Raw genomic sequence first — 22,836 nt, 5'->3', positions numbered from 1 at the left:
TCAAAACAGGAGTCCTGAATAGGCTGAGGAATAAATATACAGACTTCCAAATTTATTCCTTTAAAGGAGGCAATACTTTCTGGAAGCGCAAGGTTTGCTGTGTTTGTTAAACCATCAGAGACGGTTTAAGCTAGTAGTCAAATACATTGGCTTTGGCCTGGGTCAACTCTCAGTTCTAGCACTTGCCAACTGTTTGACTATGGACAAATATATTCATGCTTACCACAGTGTCTAGCATCTAGTAAGAGCTCTAAAAATATGAGTAGCTACTGTTTATTAAGCAACATTTTATGTTAGGTGTTACATAAGGCCTAGTACACATAAAGTGCTTAACACGCTGTCTTATTGTCTCCTAACAATTCCATGAAGTAGACACTCCTGTTATGCCCAAATTACAGATGAGAAAATTGAGGCACAGAAAGATTACACAATTTGCTTAAGTTAAACATGAAAGATAGGATTTATACCAAGTCTATCTGACTCCAGACCAGGATCCCAAATATAATTCTATCCTGCCAGTCCCTGAATATAGACAAAACTCCCACTAGGCCTAATAACATCAGCAGTTTGAGTAGTAAGGATATTGACCACTGGCCAGTTAGAGAGTTTCTAGGAACTCCCAAAGGTCCTCCACTGGTATGGTCTTATCTTTCATCAGAGTGAGGTTCTGGTCCTCAGCCGTATAGGCTTAGAAATCCAATATGCTAACACACAGACTATAAATTCATCTCCCAAAGCAGACTCATGCTCCCAGAGCCTGGTGTTCAAAACCACAAGTTTGTCCATAATGAACATTATGAATATAAACAGAAAAAGATATAATAGCCACGAGCTAAAACATTCATGTCCTGGGGCACCTGGCTGGCTCAGTTGGCAGAGGTTGTGACTCTTGCTTATCAGGGTTGTGAGTTCGAGTCCCACATTGGGTGTAGAGATTACTTAAAAAAATAAATAGATGAATAAAAACATTCATGTCCTGTGACCAACATTGGGGAATCAGATTGTAAGAGTAGGTTGCTTACAGAGCATGGAACTAAAAATAAGGGTGTCTGTTTTATGTGTGAACGTTTGACAAAAAAGCCATCCAACTCCAAAGCAACAATTTACCTGCCTCCAAACTGAACAAACCAATGTAACCTCTCACCTAAAACTACTTGGATAAATACCACCAGGATTTGCCTCATAGATCCTCTTTATTCCTAAGTTTTCAGGGCTAACCTTCCCTGACACCATGTTCTTTCTTGAATTTAGGTTAGTTTTTTTTTTCCAGGTTACAGCATAATTCTTTTCCACTGAGATTTTGAACAACTATACTTTGATGTATTCTGCATTGATTTGAAGGTTTAAATCTAAACGCGCAACTTGAAATTAAAATAAAATAAAATGATTAAATAAAATAAAATGGCAACTTGAATTCCAGGTTCTTGGTGGGAAATCTTCTCACTGAGGCCCAAAGTACTACTAGCAGCAATAAGAGACAGACCCCTCTGGTGGAAGCTGCCTTCTCTATGAAACTCCTGCTGGTTGGCTCTCCAGCTTGAGAAACAGGGACTGTTGCCAGCAGTTTTCACCCATCTAGTAAAATCTAAAAGGTAACAAACACCATTTCTGGAGCTACTGAAGAGACAGACTGCTTGAAGGGAGATTTACATGGCTCTGAAGACTTCCTGGCTCTGCCAGCACTGGGGGAATTTGGTGTACAGAGTGTGAAATGATTTTTTTTTTTCTTGGCTCTTTGCTGTAGGTCCAGGCAGCTACAGCAACAGCAACAGCAGTGGTTCCTACCCTCATGCAAAGCTTCCAGAATGCCTGGGAGTCTCCTGCTGATAACAATATGGAATGCCTGGAACTAGTCAAAGAGGTTGGAAGCCCCACCACCTACAGCAGCCAAGACTTAAAGCAGGGCAGTTACCCCAGAACCTCTGGGCTCAGGGTAACTTCAGAACTTAAAGGCAAGGGGTGCCTGGGTGGCTCAGTTGGTTGGGCATCCGACTCTTGATCTCAGGGTTGTGAGTTCAGGCCCCATGTTGGGCCCTGTACTGGGTGTGAAAAATACTTTAAAAAAAAAAAAAGAGAACCTAAAGGCAAGGAATGGATGCTCCAGTGTGTACACATGCCACACAATAGCCATGCACAGCAGATCATACGAAAAAAAAAGTAGTGTGGACAAATTCCTGTCCTCTCCTGCAGGTGCGGCATTTACATATCTTCGGGTATAAAGAAAAGGCAGAGCACCCTGGGAGAGGAGAATTTTTCCAGCATTACTGGGAAGGCACAAGAACTGAAGCCTTTGGCTTTTGGGGCCTACCATTCCCATTTCCCTTCTACAGGATAAAAAGAATCTCAGGGGCACCTGGGTGGCTCAGTTAGTTAGGTGTCCAGCTCTTGATTTTGGCTCAGGTCATGATCTCATAGTCTGTGAGTTGGAGACCCACGGCTGGGCTCCACATTGACAGCATGCAGCCTGCTTGGGATTCTCTCTCTCCCTCTCTCTCTGCCCGTCCCCTGCTCATGCTCTCTCTCTCTCTCAAAACAAATAAATAAAACTTAAAAAAAAAAAAAAAAGACATCCTTAAAAAAAAAAAAGTATCTCAGAAGATCCAGAGCTCCTAGTGCCTAGACAGGACACTGGACAGAGTCCATGATACCCACAGCCTCTCTCTCCCTGAAAAGATACTTCGATGATGCTGGGAAAGAGGAGTCGGGCTGATCGGGAAGTCAAAATACAGTTATTAATTCTCTTCACCAAAGGCCAACCAGGGGACTAGACTATCAAGTCCACTCACTCAAGATATCATGATTTCTCACCATATCCCATGTCTCCCCAACATTCACACATTAAAAGGAAGCTCCCACCAGTGTTTAGGGGTTAACTGAGTAGGAAGACTTGGCCCCTTTATGGCTCCAGATTCTTGCAAGACGTTTGTTTTCTGAATATTCCCCTCTGTGTACTCCCTTCTTGTCTTAATTGGTCCTACCCACTGAGGTAGATTCCACATCTTTCTCCTGTATCTTTCAGTTGGCTAAGCCTCTGACCTCTCCACTGCAGAGTCTAAAAGCAGGGAGATGGCCAAAATAGGCAGTCAGGGAAGAGCACAGGCATTCCTATCGCATCTGCTCAGTCTCTCAGCAGTCCTCATGTCAGAGAACCTCTCAAGTTTACAGGCTGGGGCCATAGAGAGTCTCCCCTTCCTCACACACTGTGTAACACATGGAGCAAGGTCTCTCAGAGGCTGTTTGCGGAGTGCTGAGAGAGATGCTGTTGTTGAATGTGGGTGTTTTCCAGCAGCCCTGTTCTGGATGTAATTCCTCAGAGCTGCTCCCTGGTTCTGTGTGAGCTAGGTTCTGGATGATTCCCAGCACGACTCCTTACCCTCTTTCTTGTTCTCACCAGCTGTCAGGGGAATTGCTGTTCATGATTGCCACAGGTAACTCCTATTATAATTGTTGTTGTTATTTTCCTGTTTCTTTTCAAAAATATATTTACTTATTTATATATATATGTATATATATATATATATATATACATATATATATATTTTGAGAGAGAGAGAGAGAGCAGGAGAGAGGCAGAGAGAAATAGAGAGTCACAAGTAGCTGTCAGCACAGAGCCCCACGCAGGGACCAATCCCACAAACCGTGAGATCATGATCCAGGCTGAAATCAAGAGCTGGGCACCTAACTGACTGAGCTACCCATTATTTTTAATACTTAGAAGGCTGGAACACAAAGTTGAAAGACTTCCACAAAACTAGGAAACAGGTTGCCACTTTAGCAAGGCTTGCTCAACTGATTGATTCAAAAACATCTATTGAGCACTGGCACATGCAATGTACAACCTGATGATGTGGAGGGGAAACAGAGATAAGAAAACAGATCCCTCCTTAAAAAGGCTACATTGTAATGGAGACATAGATGCACACAGAAATCACTGTCATACAAGGTAAGCATGTAAGGATAGGTCACAGTTATAACCTGGAAAAGTTAAAGGTGAGTCTGCGAGGCCACTAAGCCTAGGCCTGTTGATCAGCTGGGGTAGTCTGATTGTTTTTGCCTCAGAAGCCAATGCCAAGCCAAGGTCAATGCCAATGCCAACATGTTATGCACCATAAAGTAAATATTTTGTAATGCTCTATGTGCATGTAACAGTAGCTCAGTGTAACACTTTCCTTTAAATGGATCTCTTTTAGGGGTACCTGGGTGGCTCAGTTGGTTAAGCATCCCACTTTGGCTTAGGTCATGGTCTCACAATTCATGGGTCCGAGCCCCACATTGGGCTCTGTGCTGATAGCTCAGAGCCTGGAGCCTGCTTCAGATTCTGTCTGTCTGTCTGTCTCTCCCTCTCTGCCCCTCCCCCCTCACACTCTGTCTCTCAAAAATGAATAAACGTTAAAAAAAAATTAGAATAAAATAAAAAATAAATGGATTTCTTTTAGGGGAGTGGCTCAGTCAGTTAAGCATCCCACTTTTGACTCGGGCTCAGGTCATAATCTCACAGTTTGTGGGTTTGAGCCCTGCATCGGGTTCTGCGCTGGCAGTGTGGAACCTGCTTGGATTTCTCTCTCTCCCTCTCCCTCTGCCCCTTCCCACTCATGTGCTTTGTCTCTCTCCTCAAAATAGGTAAACTTAAAAAAAAAAATAAATGAATCTTTTAAGTTAATGAAGTAGGTTGACTGCCATTTACTTCCTTTTCATAGCAAGAAAAATAGAAGTTGCACTTCCTTTCCCTGTTCCTCAGGGCAACTAATAAGAGAACAAACATCGTTCCGTACCAGGAATAAAGTTGACTCATACTCTTAGGCTTTCTCTCCTTTTAGAACACATTGATTGAAGACTTGGAATGGGATAACATTCATTCGCGTAGAGAAACAGATGAAGTCGCCAAAGAAGAGAGGGTAGGGAGGGAACAGGGAAAATGAGGTGAAGGAATAGGGAAAGGGGCTATTACACTACTTTTGATAAAGCCTCTTAATCTGAGAAGAAAAGATTGTTCCAGGAAGATCATATTCTAGGCAGAAGGATGAGGATGAGTAGAAATCCTATATATTCTGGCCCACCATCTTAGAAGAGAGTCAGTCTTGTGGCAACAGGAATAAATAGGTCTTTGTGGCTTGCTACCAGTCCAACATCCCCAGGTCTACAAAACTTAAAAACAAGCCAATGAGAGTATGGGCAACTGGTTGGCTCAGTCAGTACAGCATGTGACTCTTGACCTCAGGGTTGTGAGTTCAAGCCCCATGTTGGGTGAAAAATTTACTTAGAAAAATATATATATATACTCTAATATATAGAGTATAGAATTAGTAGTAGAGAGGAGGTGAACTTTTCCCAAGGCAGGAATCTCAATGGGTGCCACTGAGTGACCTCAGGTCAAGAGGTAAGAACCTAAGACCCAGGAGGTGACCCACAATACACAAAAGATTTATAGGGGAAAAGGACACCATATTTTTTCCATTAGTATACTTCAAAATAGTGACACAAAAGAAAGGACATGAGAGGCTCCTACACTGGGCTCTTGGCTTTCTAGATAGAAGGGGGTAGAAATGATGCCTCATCTTCCTGTGAATCCTTAGCCATTTTTTTTTTTTTTTTGCACCATTGCCTTTACTAACCTTTCTACGACTGATTACTGTTAAGTAAGTCTTTACCTGGTATTTAAATATTCATATGTTTGTTTTCATATACACCATAAACTACTTGAGGGCAGTGATCATATCTCTATACCTTCAATGACAACTAGCCAGTGCCTGTTCTCAGTAGGTCATTAAAAAATGTTGATTTGATGTTATAGGAGAATTAGGGTCAACAGCTGCAAGGGCTGGCAATCCATAGGTTTCTGGCCAAGAATTTCCATGAGGCAAGGCAACATTTGGCAATTACAAGGGCATTCCAGTGAAGTGAAGAGCAGTGTCGGATTTTGCAATAGTTCTGCAAATAAGATAGATTTTCTGGAGTGGCTGGGTTCGTGGAAAAACATGTGCTGAATGGCAAAAAGGAATTTGGGTTTTCACCTTTACAGTAATCATTGTAGCAAGATATAATCTCTGCTAGATTCAAATAGAAAGGAGTGACATTAATAAGTTTTCTTAGCACTACACAGCATTATGCCATACATGCAGAATATTTTTTTTAATTGTTACTATTGACCTCAAGCTTAAAATCTCAATGGGAATTCAGAGGCATCTCAGTGGCTCAGTTGGTTAAGCGTCCGACTCTTCATTTTGGCTCAGGTCATAATCTCACAGTTTCATGAGTTTGAGCCGCACACTGGGCTCTGTGAGCCTGCTTGGGATTCTCTGTCTCTGTCTCTCCCCCTCCCTGACTTGTGCTGTCTCTGTCTCTCTCAAAATAAATAAACTTTAAAGAAAAATCTTAGTGGGAATTCAATGTGTACATACACAAACTAGTTAGAGAACAAGGCAATGAGTGTTACATTGAGTTACAAATTAAACATTATACCATTGCTCTTGGAGATGGATCTTGGGAGTCCCCTAATTTTTGCAGGTCTTTGTTCTTTTGAGCCTTCACAAAGTTCTCTATCCTGTGGACATTTGAAACATAAGACATTTTATTGCTTTAACCCCCCCCCCATCCACCTTATCCCCACCTATTAGTATTTCAAGACACCATTTCATATATAGCTGATGTAATAGCATGCTTAGTTCTTAAACTCCTATCTCTCTAGCCTTTGAGCTTGAATCTGTAACCTTAACTTACAGATTAAGCTTTGCTCCAACCCAAGGACCCCAATTCTTCCCGGTAGAAGGACATGAGGAGAATGGGTCATTAGTTCAAAGAGTCAATCTCAAAGACAATCAGGCTTTGGGGCGGTTCCTGCCTTATATTTCTATTCCCCAGTACTTCTCTTGCTGGTAACTTCTCCTTCCCAAAATAGAATTGCAGCCCCCATTGAGGCCTCTGGTTTCTATGGTCAGGTTTTTTGGATACCAACTTTCTGTGCGCCTGAATCTGTGTAAATTGCCTAATGCCCTTTTAGATCCACACCCTGGATCTCACATTCATTTAGGACTTTTTACCATAGATTAGAAACTTTCTGCATGGTCTCCAGGGGCTAGTTTTGGTGCCAGAGTCACAGAGAAGGTGGTACACTGGTCGCCCAAGGTTCTCTTATTTCAAATGTTTCTGGGCTATGAAGCAAAAACAAGTGAGAGGCTGCAGTTCTGTGATGGGATCATGGTTATCAGCTTGTTTTATGATCCAAAGAATTGCCTTAGATGATTTGTGCTTTAAAGTGTGAGACAATGTAGACAGAGAGGATCTTTTCTGCACTGCTGGTGGGAATGCAAACTGGTGCAGCCACTCTGGAAAACAGTCTGGAGATTTCTCAAAAAGTTAAAAATAGAACTACCCTACGACCCAGCAATTGCAGTACTAGGTATTTATCCAAAGGATACAGGTGTGCTGTTTTGAAGGGGCACGTGCATCCCGATGTTTATAGCAGCGCTATCGACAATAGCCAAAGTATGGAAAGAGCCCAGATGTCCATCAACAGATGAACGGTTAAAGAAGATGTGGTGTACACACACACACACACACACACACACACACACACACACACACAACGGAGTATTACCCGGCAGTCAAAAAGAATGAAATCTTGCCATTTGCAACAACGTGGATGGAACTAGAGGGTGTTATGCTAAGTGAAATTAGCCAAGGAAAGAAAAATATCATGACTTCACTCTTATGTGGAATTTAAGATACAAAACAGATGAACACAAGGGAAGGGAAGCAAAAATAATATAAAAACAGGGAGGAGGACAAAACACAAGAGACTCTTAAATATACAGAACAAACTGAGGGTTGCTGGAGGGATTGTGGGTGAGGGGATGGGTTAAATAGTAAGGGGCATTGAGGAAGACACTTGTTGGGATGAGCACTGGGTGTTATACATAAGGGATGAATCACTGGGTTCTACTCCTGAAATCATTATTGCACTATATGCTAACTTGGATGTAAATTTTAAAATAAATTAATTAATTCATTAATTAATTTAAAAAAAAGTGTGAGACAATGAAAGGGGTATTTTGGAAAAAAATTAACATAGCATAAAATGTATCAGATGTCAAGGTGACCATCAAGACACTATATGCCTCAGAACAAATGAGATAATGCAAAGTACCCAGCACAGTTCCTGGCACTCAATGAAAATGTTAGTTCTCTTCCCTTTGCATGTGGATTTTACTGTTTACAGCATGCTTTCATACATATTAGCCCCCTACCCCAAACCTTAGTAATTTCCCTCAGAGAAGTAACTTGACCCCAAAAACAGTACTTCTGAAAAATGGCAGGGTTGAGAGTCAGACTCAGACCCCAAAGCCAGTTCTCTGCCCGGCACCCAAGACTCTTCTTACTGTGCTGTGTTAGACTGAAGATTGTGTAGGCCTGGATCAGAGTGCTACAATGAGATGGAATCAAAGAATGATCTTGAAGCTCCCGCATAGCTGAGCTTCCTGGGGACTTATTATTGTTGTTTTTTTTTTTTAATATCTTAATTTTATTTAAATCCAAGTTAGATAACAGTGTAATAATGGTTTCAGGAGTAGAATTTAGCAATTCATCACGTACATATAACCCCCAGTGCTCTTTCTGAGGCCTTATTATTATACACCTTTATTTGTAAAACACAACAAAAAACCCAATACTTTATTTTACCTATTCCAAGATACATATACTGTCACCTTTTAACATCTCTGAAATTGAGACAATTGGTGTTTTTCAGCTGTTTCCACCACTATGCACTTTCGATATCACTGCTATTGTCTGCTTATCTGCAAATTTGGTTGTTACTCCTGGTTGAATGACTGGACAACTAAAACCCAGGGACATTTCAGTCAGCCAACCACTTAAGCAACATTTGCACAAGAAATATGATCCTAGTTGTTGTCTGAAAAACTTCCATTGACACCTTTTTGTATATAGCTTATCAGGCACAAGAGCGCATCAACATCAAAATTTGCGGAATTGATGCCAGAAGGTTTGAAGAAAATCTTACCCCCAAATGGAGCCCTGTTTAAGGACTGCTGCATTGCCACTGCTTTTGATGGCACAGAAGGTAGCACTGTATTGAAAATACAGTATATTGGGGCACCTGGGTGGCTCAGTCAGTTAAGTGTCTGACTTTGGCTCAGGTTGTGTGTTCATGGGTTCGGGCCCTGTTTTGGGCTCTGCGCTGACAACTGGAGACTGGAACCTGTTTCAGGCTGTGTGTGTGTGTCTCTCTCTGCCCTTCCCCTGCTCATGCTGTCTCTCTCTCTCTCAAAAATAAATAAAACATTTTAAAAAAAGAAAAATTCAGTATATGAATTATTCAGAGTTGAAAAGTTATTCGTTAGATATAAAGACATTTTGGGTTACCTTAACTGAATTGTTCCGTTTAATGCACAGCTTTTAAATATAACAAAAATCAATTTTACATACACCTAGATAAGCCCTTTAATAAGGACTGAGTGATAAGAAAGTATTGTGTAACAGATTAACTTGTATCATTAGTTTCTTAGTGGACTATAAAATAATGGTGTGCTCTACAATCTGTGGTGTCTCAGATTCAATGAGAATAGTCATATTACATTTGTGTGTTTCATGGTTTATATATTAACTCATTTTGGTCATCATAATAACCTTGTAATATTAGCAGCAAACTATTAGCCCCAATTCTATCCATGGAAAAATAAGGCAGATTAAATAACCTATTCAAACAGCCAGGATAAGGACTCATCCTTATTTAGTCCTCTAGAATAAGCCTAAAATCCTTTTTTCCCTCTAAAATTACAAGGCTGATATCAATCTTACTACTATATATATATATATAAAAAGGCAGCTCTGATGAAAATGAACATAGTAATTCAGGAAAAACATTGAATGTGCCTCCCTTTTGGCAAGGAAAGTGAATTGTCAGAGTTTTAACAATAATAAATCACTATTACAAACAGCCTACTACTCTGCCTAGCACATAAAAGATGTTAAATAAATAATACATGTTGCATTACTCAGGATAGCTAGTGCTGGCTTAATCAACAAAACTTAATTCAGCTAATGCTGAATCTTCTGTGGCTTAACCAACAAAACTTTGTCTCGTGCAGGTCACAGATCTAGCACAAGTTGGCAGGCAGTGAAAGCTGTGTGTCACTCTATTCCACACCTTTACGCAGTAGCCAACATGACTCACATTCTACCATCTTCTAGCTGCACCAAGTGGAACGTGTAACCTCCAAGATTGCTGTGACGGGGTAAAATTAGGAAAGGCACATGGGCTTATAACTTGTCTGGTCTGAAAGTGACGCCCGAAAGGGATACAAATCACTTCTTTCACAGACCATTAGGCAGAAGTGATCACAGGACCCTAACCTACCTGAAGGGAGCTGAGAAAAGCAAAGCAGCAATAGAATATTTGGTGAGTACTATCTATACCACAGTAGTCCTATTTCTTGAGGGCAAGGATCTTTTATTTACTGGTATTCCCAAATATCTAGAATTGTGTCTGGCCTACAGTGTTCACTAGCAATTATTAAATGAATAAATGAATGAATTAATAAATGGCATCTGAAGCTGCTTTTCCTCATTTTAACTACGAATCTGCAGTTTCCAGGTAGAATTAGATATTCAAGTTCAGGTTAATATTTCAGAAACACCTAGTGTTAAAAAGAAGAAGCCAGTTTGATAAGAAGTTATTTGAAGTTGGCACACTCCTTCTTAAATGTAATTACAAATTACATGAAATCTTTTCTATGGGAGCTTAATGATTCTTTAAATTGACATAAATATGAGGAAATACAATACGCAACTCTAAAAGCCAGTTTGGGTTGTTGGTTTCATTTAACAAATGAACACAGACTGCAATCTTCCCAAAAATGATTGCTTAGGGAGTTGGGAACAATTTGCCAGGATAAGAATTTAGATTGTGGTGATACGAGAAGGCAAGCAGCAGTCAGGCATGGGGAAGGCACAATAAGTAGCTGTCCTTTTGGCTCTAATTCAACACCTGTTCTTAACATTAGCCACATGATTAGGAAGGCACAGAAGGTTCAATATTTGGTTTTCACAAAGGAATCTCAAAACGATTGTAAGATGTAATTCATCATTTATTCAGAGCACCTGGGTGGTTCAGTCGGCTGAGTGTCTGACTTTAGTTCAGGTCATGATCTCATGGTTTGTGGGTTCAAGCCCCACGTCAGGCTTTGCACTGAGAGCAAGGAGCCTGCTTGGGATTCTCTCTCTCAAAAATAATTGGGATTCATGCTCTCTCAAAAAGAAACATTTTAGAAAAAATGTAACTCATCATTTATTCAACTAATGTTTATTAAGCACCAAATATGTGCATGCAGAATGCTTGGTACAGGAGATTCCAGTGCAAAAGACAGATATGAGTCCTACCCCAATGGAACTTATGATCTAATAGAGAAGAGAGACAGTGAACAACTATTATAATAAGCATGACATAGGTTGCAAAAGGGGAAGTAACAGGTGCTATTGAGTGAACTGGGAAACTATTGGTCTTCAGCAATAAGAAAGTAGGGTCAGTCAGGGAAGATCTCAAGAACAGGTGTTTCAGTTTAAATCCAGAAGATAGGGAGGATTTGGCATGAAAAGTCAGGGAAAGAGAATTCCAGATGGAGGGAATAGCTTGTCTTCTCAACCCCACTGTGAAATCTCAACAGGATTACATGCTCAATCATATAGCTGGAGAGATGGCAGAAATGACTTGTTCAAAGGATGCTGTTTAATAAGTAGCTTAATTAGGACCATAAGCCATATTCGTTACTTTACAGAGCAGGGCACACAATTGTAGAAGGTAGGCTCTTTCCTGACTCAAACGTAGCTAAGACAGTCACTCCTACAGTCCATCAGGTACATGTCAGCCATGAACCAGACTGATGTAACAGATACAAATTTTCAGCCTGTTTCACAGTGTGCAGGATGAGAACTAAAGAGCCCTAAAGGCTTTCATGCAGGAAGGGAGGGGTGTGGTGGCAGAGGGGGAAGCTTCATTGGTGAGAGCCAAGCGCTAAAAGCAGCTGCGTGTGACATTTCCATCAACAGCACTCCCTCCCTCATTGTGTATGAGACACACATCAGATGTTCTGGTTTATGATTTCAGCTTCAGAGTACATACCCTTCGAGGTCCAAGCTCATGTATCTCTTCCTGGCATGGTGCCTGCTCATTAACTGGACTAAAAAGCTCATCTGAGAGTGATAACCAAATGCTGAGAATATTGGGGTCCCTTTCTCCTACCCTTAAGGAGGTCTGGAGTCTTGGTTGAGGCAGGCCGACACGCCCAGCCTCTGTACTTGCTAGAAAGTGACAAAGCACAGGCCACCAAAAAGATTCTGTCCAGATGCCAGGACCGTATCAGAACACAAGGTCACATACAGCTGCTGTCTTCCCCCGTTTATATCAGCCTGGAGGACAATCCATTCTCTTTCCCTTGGAGGACACAGTAGAGGCAAACTCCTGGAGGTCCCAGGTAAGTGCCACTTTATCTGTTAGGTAGACTAGACCTAAGGAAAGCTAAGTCTTTGCCTTTTTGTATTGTGTTTACCTCCCCAGGTAAATTAAGGTAGAAAAATCTATTATTTTCAGGGGAGATAGCAGGAAAGCCCTTATAGGCCTTTCTTCTTTGATTCAAGAGCACAGAACCTGAAGTGACTGAGATGTCAGTAAATGGTATGTTTGCACACCAAAACTTAAAAGTGTTCATGATGTTCTGATCATTTGAAAATGTATTACTTTAGAGATTTCTGTTAAGTTTTGGTGGTTGAAATCTGTTACTTGTTCTAAAAATGCTGGGTCATATAATCTCATATTACTTTTCCAAATATGTCATGCAACTATAAAAACTACTGTAAATGTAATGTACTGGGTGGCTCAGTCGGTTAAGCGTCCGACTTCAGCTCAGGTCATGATCTCACAGTCCGTGAGTTCGAGCCCCGCGTTGGGCTCTGTGCTGACAGCTCAGAGCCTGGAGCCTGTTTCAGATTCTGTGTCTCCCTTTCTCTCTGCCCCTCCCCTGCTCATGCTCTGTCTCTTTCTATCTCAAAAATAAATAAAACATTTTTTTAAAAATCTTTAAAAAAAACCACTGTAAAATAAATGTCAGAGAGTTTTCTTTTTAAAGAGCAAAATTACAATAATAACAATAATTTGTTCTAATCCAAATGACTACAATCTCTGAGCATCAAGGCTGCTTGTTTTATCACTGGGTGGCCACATTTATATAGGGTTGTTTTTTTTTGTCAGAAATCTTTTCATAACCAGACATTAGACCCAATTTTAGATGATTTGAAAGACGGGTTGGCTTTGGAAGAAGTATGCTAAAGTCAGTAGTGAGGTTTTATCACGGTTTCTTAGTCCACATTATTCCTCAACTGCCACAAGTCCATGTCTGAAGTAGTAATAACAACTTCTCAGTTTAGGGCAAAGTAACTCCTGGTAAATTCATTCATTTAGTCTACAGATATTTAAAGAAAATCTACTATATTCATTGTACTGAATAAGACATAATCCTGCCTTTTAATATGCAATTTAGTGGAAGCTATTTATACACTAGACTGTAAACTCCAAGGTCAGGTTTTGGGTCTGTTGCAATTACCACTTTATATCAAAGTATAGCAGTGTCTGTCTCATGGTAGGTGCTCAGTAAATATTGGTTGAATGTGTATATGTATGAACAGATATGTATACGATGCTACTTTTTTAATATGTGTGTATTACATTCTTTGACAACCACATTGTTGATTAAAATCTCATAAACATTTCAACATCATCCATCAATAACTCAGATTTTAGTAGGGTCCATGGAAATAGTTGATTTTCATTTTTACTTCTTGTAATCAGTCTGGGGCCTTGAGGAAGGCTAATAGCACTAGCTGGGGGAAAAGAGAGAGTATAAGAAAAAGGGATATTTAACTCACCATCCTGAAGTTGTATTTCAAGGTTTTATTTCCAATGGGCTATCCTGAAGATAAGTACAAAGTATGTATGTATTTTTTTTTCTTGGCAAATGCAGATTCAAAAATAGGAAGAACAGTTATGTTACTACGTTTATTTGAGATATCCTGTATCTTAAACCTTTTCCTCTTTATCCTAAACTTTTTCCATTTCCATTTTTCAGACTTAAAAAACACAGTTGCCAACTATGGCATTATAACAGGTAAGTAGAAAGGAAGAAAGATGAGATAAAGATCAATCCAAGTATTGTTTGAATTCTAAACACTCTGTGGCCTTGGTTAAGTTTGGACTTAATTTTTTCATCCGTAAAATAGAGGGAGTTGGGTTATTTCTAACCTGTCCTCCAGTTTGAATTTTCTGTGACTTCATCTGACAAGCAAACTCTCCGCTTTGTCATTCTTGTCGTTTGTGGAATCCTCAATTTTTTCCAACTTATTTTTTAATCACCACAGATGCTTAGAATAAAATAGCTTTCTCTATATAGAATGTATGGCCTTTTTTTTTTTTACCCCAGGTAATCACGGCACTACTTGAAATTATAAAATATATCCAAATAAAAAAGAAAATACCACTGTATAATCTCACTGAGTTACAATCTTCTAATATTACTTTAGTTTTTTATGCGTATTTGTTTAAAAAATAAAATTGTGATCACTTTGTACTCATTTGAAACCTACATTTTGTTGTTGTTGCTTTAAGAGAGAGAGAGCATGTGCACATGTGTGAGCAGGGGAGGGGCAGAGAGAGGGGAAGAGAGAGTATTCCAAGCAGGCTCCATGCTGTCAGTGAAGAACCTGACACAGGGCTTGAACTTACAAACTGTTAAATCATGACCTGATCTGAGATCAAGAGTCGGATGCTTAACTAAGTCACCTGGGCGCCCCTCTCATGCTGTATTTGTAATCCACTATTAAATACTACAATTTAACTCATCTAGTATTGTTAGACATCTAGGTTATTTATAATGTGTTATAAATAACAGTGTAGTGAACAAATTTGTACAAGAATAAATGATTAGTTCCTAAGAATAAATTTCATAACTAGAGTTACTCCCACTAGCAATTTTTGAGTGCTGGTTTCCAGACACCCTGGGGGTTATAAAACAGGTTTTATAGTTTTTATTTATATTTCTTTTCTGTATTTGTTTTTATTTTAGAGCTAGAGGGAGAGCGAGGGAGAGGGGTAGAGGGAGAGAATCCTAGGCAGACTCCACGCTCAATGCAGAGTCGGATGTGGGGCTTGATCCCACAACTCTGGTATGACCTGAGTCAAAATCAAGAGCCAGACGCTCAACTGACTCAGCCACTCAGCTGCCCCATGAAACAGGTTTTATAATTTAAAGAAATCCTTGGGGCGCCTGGGTGGCGCAGTCGGTTAAGCGTCCGACTTCAGCCAGGTCACGATCTCGCGCTCCGTGAGTTCGAGCCCTGCGTCAGGCTCTGGGCTGATGGCTCAGAGCCTGAAGCCTGTTTCCAATTCTGTGTCTCCCTCTCTCTCTGCCCCTCCCCCGTTCATGCTCTGTCTCTCTCTGTCCCAAAAATAAAATAAACGTTGAAAAAAAAAATTTAAAAAAAAATCCTTGCTAATATGCCATGTGAAAAAAACCCTGAGGTTCTAGGCTTTGTAATTTAGAGGAGCCCTTGTCAATATACATATCTGATTATTACTGAATATTTTTCTATTTGGTTTTGGTCATTTGCACTTCTTTTTTTGGTTAAGTGTCTACTCCATTACTTTGTTCATTTCTCCACTTGCTCACCACTTTCCTTCTGAGACACCTCAAAATGCCTCATTATTTTTGATGGGATAAATTTTATAAGGTGCCCTGCAGATTCAGGGAGATTCAAAATTGTTTTTGGAGATCATAATCATCATAATTATGGTCCCAGACCAAACTTCAACTAATGTCCCCCCCCCCTTTTTTTTTAGTTTTCCTCTGGACTATCCATGAACCATTTTATGATTTTGTTTTGCATTTTATTTATTTTTTAATTTTATTTTAACGTTTATTCATTTTTGAGAGAGAGAGAGAGAGAGAGAGAGAGAGAGCAGGAGTGGGAGAGGGTCAGAGAGGGAGACACAGAATCCAAAGCAGTCTCCAGGCTCTGAGCTGTCAGCACAGAGCCTGATGCGGGGCTCAAACTCACAGACCATGAAATCATGACCTGAGCTGAAGTTGGGCACTTAACCAACTGAGCCACCCAGGCATCCCTGTTTTGTTTTGCAATGTAAATCACTAACTTACCAATAAATCATTTGAGAACTCTTTTCTGGAGCACCATTCCCAGCAACATTTTAAAAATGAAGTATCTTGAATTAAAATACTAAGAACTTCATTAATTTTGTGCATTGAAACATTAATAAATCTTAAACATTGGTAGGCCAATACTAGATAAATTGGCAGGACATTAGCACATTGTGGGTATTCAATTTTAAATGTACAACTTATTATAGTGTATGTATCAAAATTATGGCAGCAAAAGAAAAGATTTACATTCAGGTATGTACCTACAATTTGATTCAGCACATTGTGTGTGTGGACTAGCTAGGTAAATAAATAGACAAGCACCTTTAAGTGGCTACCTTCACCAGAACTTAAAAATAAATAAATAAATAAAATAATAATAAATAAATAAGTCTTCTGTGGCCTAACAAATGTGGTGCTCTTTAGAGCCTTTAGGATATTAAGCTAGAAGCACTGGAAACCCACAGAACCCCCCTTGCTGGACTCTGACTTACTGGCTCAGCAGGTTATTGTTGATTGTTGATCATTCAAAAGAACAAGTTGTAACTCACTGGCCATGTACGGAATAACAAAGCACATCTTCACATAACTTACTTTCCCTTTACCTTTCTCTGAGCCTGTGTCTATTCTTTTTTGGAATATATCTTTTAATTTCTCTTGTGTTTTGGGTTGTTTCATGCGTATAACTATTTTTAGAATTTGTTTTTTAGAAAAGACAAAAGTTTGTGTTACTTTTTGATTCTGTAACAAACACTGTCCTTACTGACATTAAGGAAATCACTTCAAGGTCTTTTCTGGGACATCCTGTTTTTTCATTTAACTAACACTTTAATATTGAAATGTGTTGGTTGTGATGTTGAAATTAATCCAATGTACCAAAAGAGCAATAAATCTTAGAACCAGTTAAGTGAAAAACAGAGAGAAACATGGGGTGCCTGGGTGGCTCAGTTGGTTAAATGTCTGACTTTGGCTCAGGTCATGATCTCATGGTTCGTGAGTTCAAGCCCCGCATAGGGCTAATTGCTTTCAGCACAGAGCCTGCTTCAGATCCTCTGTCCCCTCTCTCTTTGCCCCTCCCCTGCTGGTTTTCTCTCTTTCTCTCTCAAAATAAACTTAAAAAAAAAAAGAGGGACAGAATATTATATGCAGTATGCCACTATAACATAAAAAATGTGTATTTATATACATAGAATATACACAGGAGGATACAAAGTACCAAAATGTTAGTATTAATATTGGTTTTCTACCAGGTGAGATGAATGGCTGGGTATCAGGGGTGCAGGGTTTCCTTTTCACTGTATACTTCTTGTACCTTAAAATTTTTATTCCATGTACAGGAATTAACAATTTAAAAATAGAATTTAATAAAAATTTTATTACACATAGTAGGCACTCAGTAAACACAGAGTGAAAGACTAAATGAATAAATGGATGAATTAAGTAAAATGAATCAGTGCCTTACACTTGCTCTTGCACTTAAAACTTGCACAAAAGCCTTGTGTAATCCATAATGTATAGCAGTGGCGTTATGTGCCAAAACCACAGCAAAGTCTTAAGGCTGTAAATGGTCAGTATCTGTAAATCTTCAGAAATGGCAGAACTGTGGTATCACCAAGAAAGGAGCTTTGGTTGGCAGAACAGCATTTTTGTAAGTGTGTTCTAGGCTAGTGCCTTAAAAATTCCTCAGTAGGGGCGCCTGGGTGGCGCAGTTGGTTAAGCGTCCGACTTCAGCCAGGTCACGATCTCGCGGTCCGTGAGTTCGAGCCCCACGTCAGGCTCTGGGCTGATGGCTCAGAGCCTGGAGCCTGTTTCCGATTCTGTGTCTCCCTCTCTCTCTGCCCCTCCCCCGTTCATGCTCTGTCTCTCTCTGTCCCAAAAAAATAAATAAACGTTGAAAAAAAAAAAAATTCCTCAGTAAACAAAGCCAGATTATTCTCCACCCCCCAGGTCTGTGAACCACCACTCTGGCAGAAACACCTCTTGTGGTCTGGAAGAAAGTGTATTAACTCCATTATTAAAGAGTCAGGTCCCAAGCTTGTCTAATGGCAGTTTTATCAACCTTCATCTCACTGCTAAGCAGTGCAATTTCCTAATTGCATGAGACTGAATGGCTTTTTAAAACAGAAATCAAGACCGAATGGGGAGAAAAACTATTATCACTTTGTTAGATTTCTAAATGGAAACAACCCATTACTCTTTATTATATTACAAAGAAGTTTCATAATGTAGATGGTCCCTGACTTAGGATGATTGGACTTAACGATTTTTTTGACTTACCCATGGTGTGAAAGTGATACATTCAGTAGAAACCATACTTCCAAATTGTGATCTTTTTCCTGGCTAGTGATATGCATGCAGTATGATCCTCTCCCATGAAGCAGGGCAGGGGCAGTGAGCTGCAGCTCTGTCAGCCCTGTGATTGTGAGGGTAAACAACCCTGTGCTTACAGCCACTTTGTACCCACACATCCGTTCTGCTTCTCACTTTCAGTATTCAATAAATTACATGAGATATGCAACACTTTAGTATAAAATAGTCTTGTGTTAGATGATGTTGCCCAACTGTAGGCTAACATAAGTATTCTGAGTAGATTTAAGGTAGGTTAGGCTAAGCTATGATGTTCAGGTTAGGTATGTTAAAAAATGCATTTTCAACTTAGGATATTTTCAATTTACAATGGATTTATTAGGACATAACTCCATCATAATATCCAGGAAGATCTGTTATCTCCCTACAATTGCTGAGGAAGCTGGTCCTAATATTTTTCTGAAAAATAGTAAAAGGTAGGGCAGACAGACTCCAAAACAACATGTTTATTGTATCTCTCACTTCAGTGAAGGTGAGCAAGGATTTACACCAACTGCAAAATTACTTTAGGCTTTGTTTACTTCTTTATGTCCTAAGATAAGCAAAGCAGCAACCCGCTCTGTGTATTCAGGTCAAGCCTTAGGGACAAGCATGAATGGAAAAAGTGACAGTTTCCTGGAGTCAAAATAATAAAGGATGAGAGTGGAATTCTAGCTATTCTTGTTGGGCAGATGAAGGCTGAATTGTGGAATTCACTGTAACACAGATTCTGAAAGAGGTTTGCCAAAAAATTAAGGATGACTGGATAAAAGTGGTTTTACATTGAGCAATTCTGTGTGAAACGTTTACAACGGCGTCTAGCACAGACTTTTTATATAAATGTTAGTTGCCATTTACCATCATCATCATTACATTGAGACTCACCATTTTAAAATACTCAAGTTTTTATTAGCCATATGTAGGTCTGTATAAGGCCATCTGCAGGATACCATGAGAAGAAACAGTCCTTGTTTGTAAGAAGTTTATAATGATACATCTTGAAGGAGAAAAGATAGAAAGTTAAATTGTTCAAGAAAAAAAATATTTAGTTTCTTTGAGGCAGTGTCTTTTGCTAGTTTAGCTGGAGTCCTGCATCAAAGGCTGAGAAAAGTTCATAGCTTGTTCTTTCCCAAACAAGTTAAAAACAGAGATCATTATTATTTAAAATAAAACAGAAATTATAGTAGTGATTTATTGCTTTTCAACAATTCTGGTGTCATAAATCTAACTGAACCAAACTCCACATGAATCTTGAATACAAGAATCAAAATTCTCAGGAAAGTGAGGCACTTTCATATAGTAAGTCTACAGCACAGTCCTTTTTTTCTTTTTCTTTTTCTTTTTTTCTTTTTCTTTTTTTTTTTTTCTGATAAGGGTAGAATACCAAGACGAAAAGACCAGGAAAAGATTGCCTAGAGACCTAGATACACGGACTGTCCTTAGCTTTCATGTATGTATACCTCCATTTCTGAACACGTTTATTTTTGGATATCTTCCAGTCTATGAAAAGAAAGGGAAGTGGGATAAAAGGAACTGTACTACACTACACTGGATAACCAAAAGGTGGCAAATGTTCTTCAGTCAAACATGTCTTGCTATCTCTCTGAAAAGGAGTAGGCAAAAATCTTTTTGAAAAGAAAGCTTGGGGTGGCTCAGTGGCTCAGTCAGTTAAACATCCTACTCTTTTTTTTTTTAAGTTTATTTATTTTGAGGTGGGGGAGGGGCAGAGAGAGAAGGAGGGAGACAGAATCCCAAGCAGGATCCACACTGTCAGCACAGAGCCCCAAGTGTCCAACTCCCGATTTCGGCTCAGGTCAAGATTTCACCTGATTTGTGAGACTGAGTCCCGTGTCAGGCTCTGCAATGACAGCAAGGAGCCGCCTTGGGATTCTCTCTCTCCCTCACCCTTTGCCCCTCCCACAGGTATGCTCTCTCTCTCTCTCTCAAAATAAATAAATAAACTTTAGGGGGGGGGGAAAGCGCCTTAATTTCTAGTAGAGATTGTCCTGGAAAGGTTAACTTTCCAAACTGACAGGAAAGCATACCAAACACTAACACATAATTTAAATTTCTCTTCAACATACAAGAGAAAAATCTATCCTTGATTTTTCTATTAGGCCTTTCGTACCTAGCTTAAAATACACCCTGTTCTTCACTCACCCTAGCTTTCCCTCTTCAGGTGAAAATTAAGGAGAAATTTTATTTGCTTTGCTAACTCGAAGAAAAGTTTTCTACATGGAAAATGTTTAATTTAGATTACAACATGTTTATATGGCTATCTGATATTGTTAAGGTAATTTCTGAATTCTGAAGCTTTTGCAGTCTTAATAGTGGACAACTCATTAGGGATTTAGAATACATGAATTTTACTCCCTTTTTATTTATTCTTTATTTTAGAGAGAGAGAGAGAGAAAAAGAGAGAGAGAGAGAGAGAGAGAAGAGAGAACATGAGCAGGGTAGGGGCAGAGGGAGACAGAGAATCCCAAGCAGGCTCTACATTCAGCATGGAGCCTGATGTGGGGCTTGCTCCCACGATCCTGGGATCAAGACCTGAGCCAAAATCAAGAGTCTGATGCTCAACTAAGCCACCCAGGCTTCCTGGAATACCTGAATTTTTAAAATACAAAGACTGCATACAAGTTTGCCTGAGGTCTGTAATACTTCAGGGATCCACTAAGAGCCCTTCCTTCCCACCCATGGGTTGGTAAGACTTGTGAATATGTAATGTTAAAAAATAATTAAAAGAGATCTAGGTCTTCCCTAGGAGATACAGCAAGACATGGAATTTAATTGTCAAGCCAATGCTTTTCCCAAAATAATCATGTGCCCCCATAAAGGAAATAGGAAATGAAACATTTAATTTGGATTTGGAGGTGGCCTTCCTAAGCAATTTGCTCAAGTACAAACAATAATTACGTAGAAAGAACCTGATTATAAATATAATTATGAAACCTGATTAATTCACAATCAGTGGGGAAGCTAAATTGCATTACAAGGAGGTTTGAATTATATAATAGAATTACTAAAATTACTCCCTTGTTGGTCTATCTGCCTCTCCTTTATTTCCATGTTGTCCTGTACACAACTTACTAGGTAGGAGAAAGTGTCTTCTATGAAGAAACAGTGTACAAAAGATAGAAGGCTCAGGGTTAAGACTTTAAAACAACCCTGCGTTTTCTGCCTCCTATTATCCACCTCATCACTACCCTTCTATTCTTCTCTATGACCTCAGGATTTTGAACAAAATAAAATGAAAATAGCCTAGTATTTAACACAGGCTAAGTTAAATGGACCTAGGTTTAAATCTCAGCTAATAGGGGCGCCTAGGTGGCTCAGTTGGTTAAGTGTCCAACTCTTGTTTTCAGGCTCAGGTCATGACTTCACGGTTCATGGGACTGAGACCCATGTCAGGCTCTGCACTGATGGCAGAGCCTGCTTGGGATTCTCTCTCTTTCTCTGGACCTTCCCCACTCTCTCTCTCAAAATAAATAAACGTTAAAAAAAAAAAAAAACCTCAGCTTTTCTTTAGTATATGTGCTACCCAAGTAAGCACAATCTCAGCTTTATAGTACTTGTCAGGTAAAAAAAAACCTTAGTGATGTTATCTATAAATTTGGGGAGATGGGATGGGATTTCCCTAGATTCTTGGCAGAAAAACCTGTTTAGGTTTAGGTGCATGGCTGCAGTGATGAAGAGTTCTCCCCAATGACTCTTGGAGTCCATCTGTCTCTCATTCCACTGGATTCCGTAAGTGAGCTATGTTGCCGACATAGTCTGAATCATGTACTCCCATGTTATGGTTGAAGCACGTCTGGGCTGTTTCATGCATGATGTGGTCACACCTGCATTGGTCAAAAGAATGACTAGTGAACCATAGGATATATACAAGATGGGAGTTAGGGGGCTCCCAGATTAACTTCATCTTTTCATTGCAAACAGAAGCAAAACTCTATTACCAGTCTGTATGGGCCTAATGGAATATGAGACGAAGGCCGTATGCAGTCTTCTACTTAGATGTCTACACCTGATGAGTCTTACCTGTTGCAATTTATGTCTTTGTGCCTCTTGTTAACTTCCTGCAGCATTTAACTTTTCTAGATTCTTGTTCCCACTGATGTAGCTATGGTGAGTATACAAACAATAAGGTGCGTGTGCATGGTGGGGACAAGAGACTGGTGAAAACAATGGCTGAAGCAGAAATGGTGTATTCTTTTTTTTTTTTTCAATGTTTATTTATTTTTCAGAGAGACAGAGAGAGAAAGCATGAGCAGGGGAG

At 39.6% G+C, this 22,836-nt stretch overlaps 1 long non-coding RNA gene across 1 annotated transcript in view; it reads right to left on the bottom strand.

Annotated features, from left to right (window-relative positions):
* Window positions 1–22,836, bottom strand: part of LOC122480953 — a 46,134-nt gene that overhangs the window by 17,038 nt on the left and 6,260 nt on the right. Inside the window, exon 4 of the long non-coding RNA XR_006296711.1 lies at window positions 19,446–22,402. This is a non-coding gene — a long non-coding RNA (uncharacterized LOC122480953). The remainder of the gene's footprint in view (window positions 1–19,445; window positions 22,403–22,836) is intronic.

The sequence above is a fragment of the Prionailurus bengalensis genome, chromosome C1, assembly GCF_016509475.1.
Source record: "Prionailurus bengalensis isolate Pbe53 chromosome C1, Fcat_Pben_1.1_paternal_pri, whole genome shotgun sequence".
Classification (NCBI taxonomy): Eukaryota; Metazoa; Chordata; class Mammalia; order Carnivora; family Felidae; genus Prionailurus; species Prionailurus bengalensis.
This window is presented reverse-complemented; position numbering and strand designations above follow the sequence as displayed.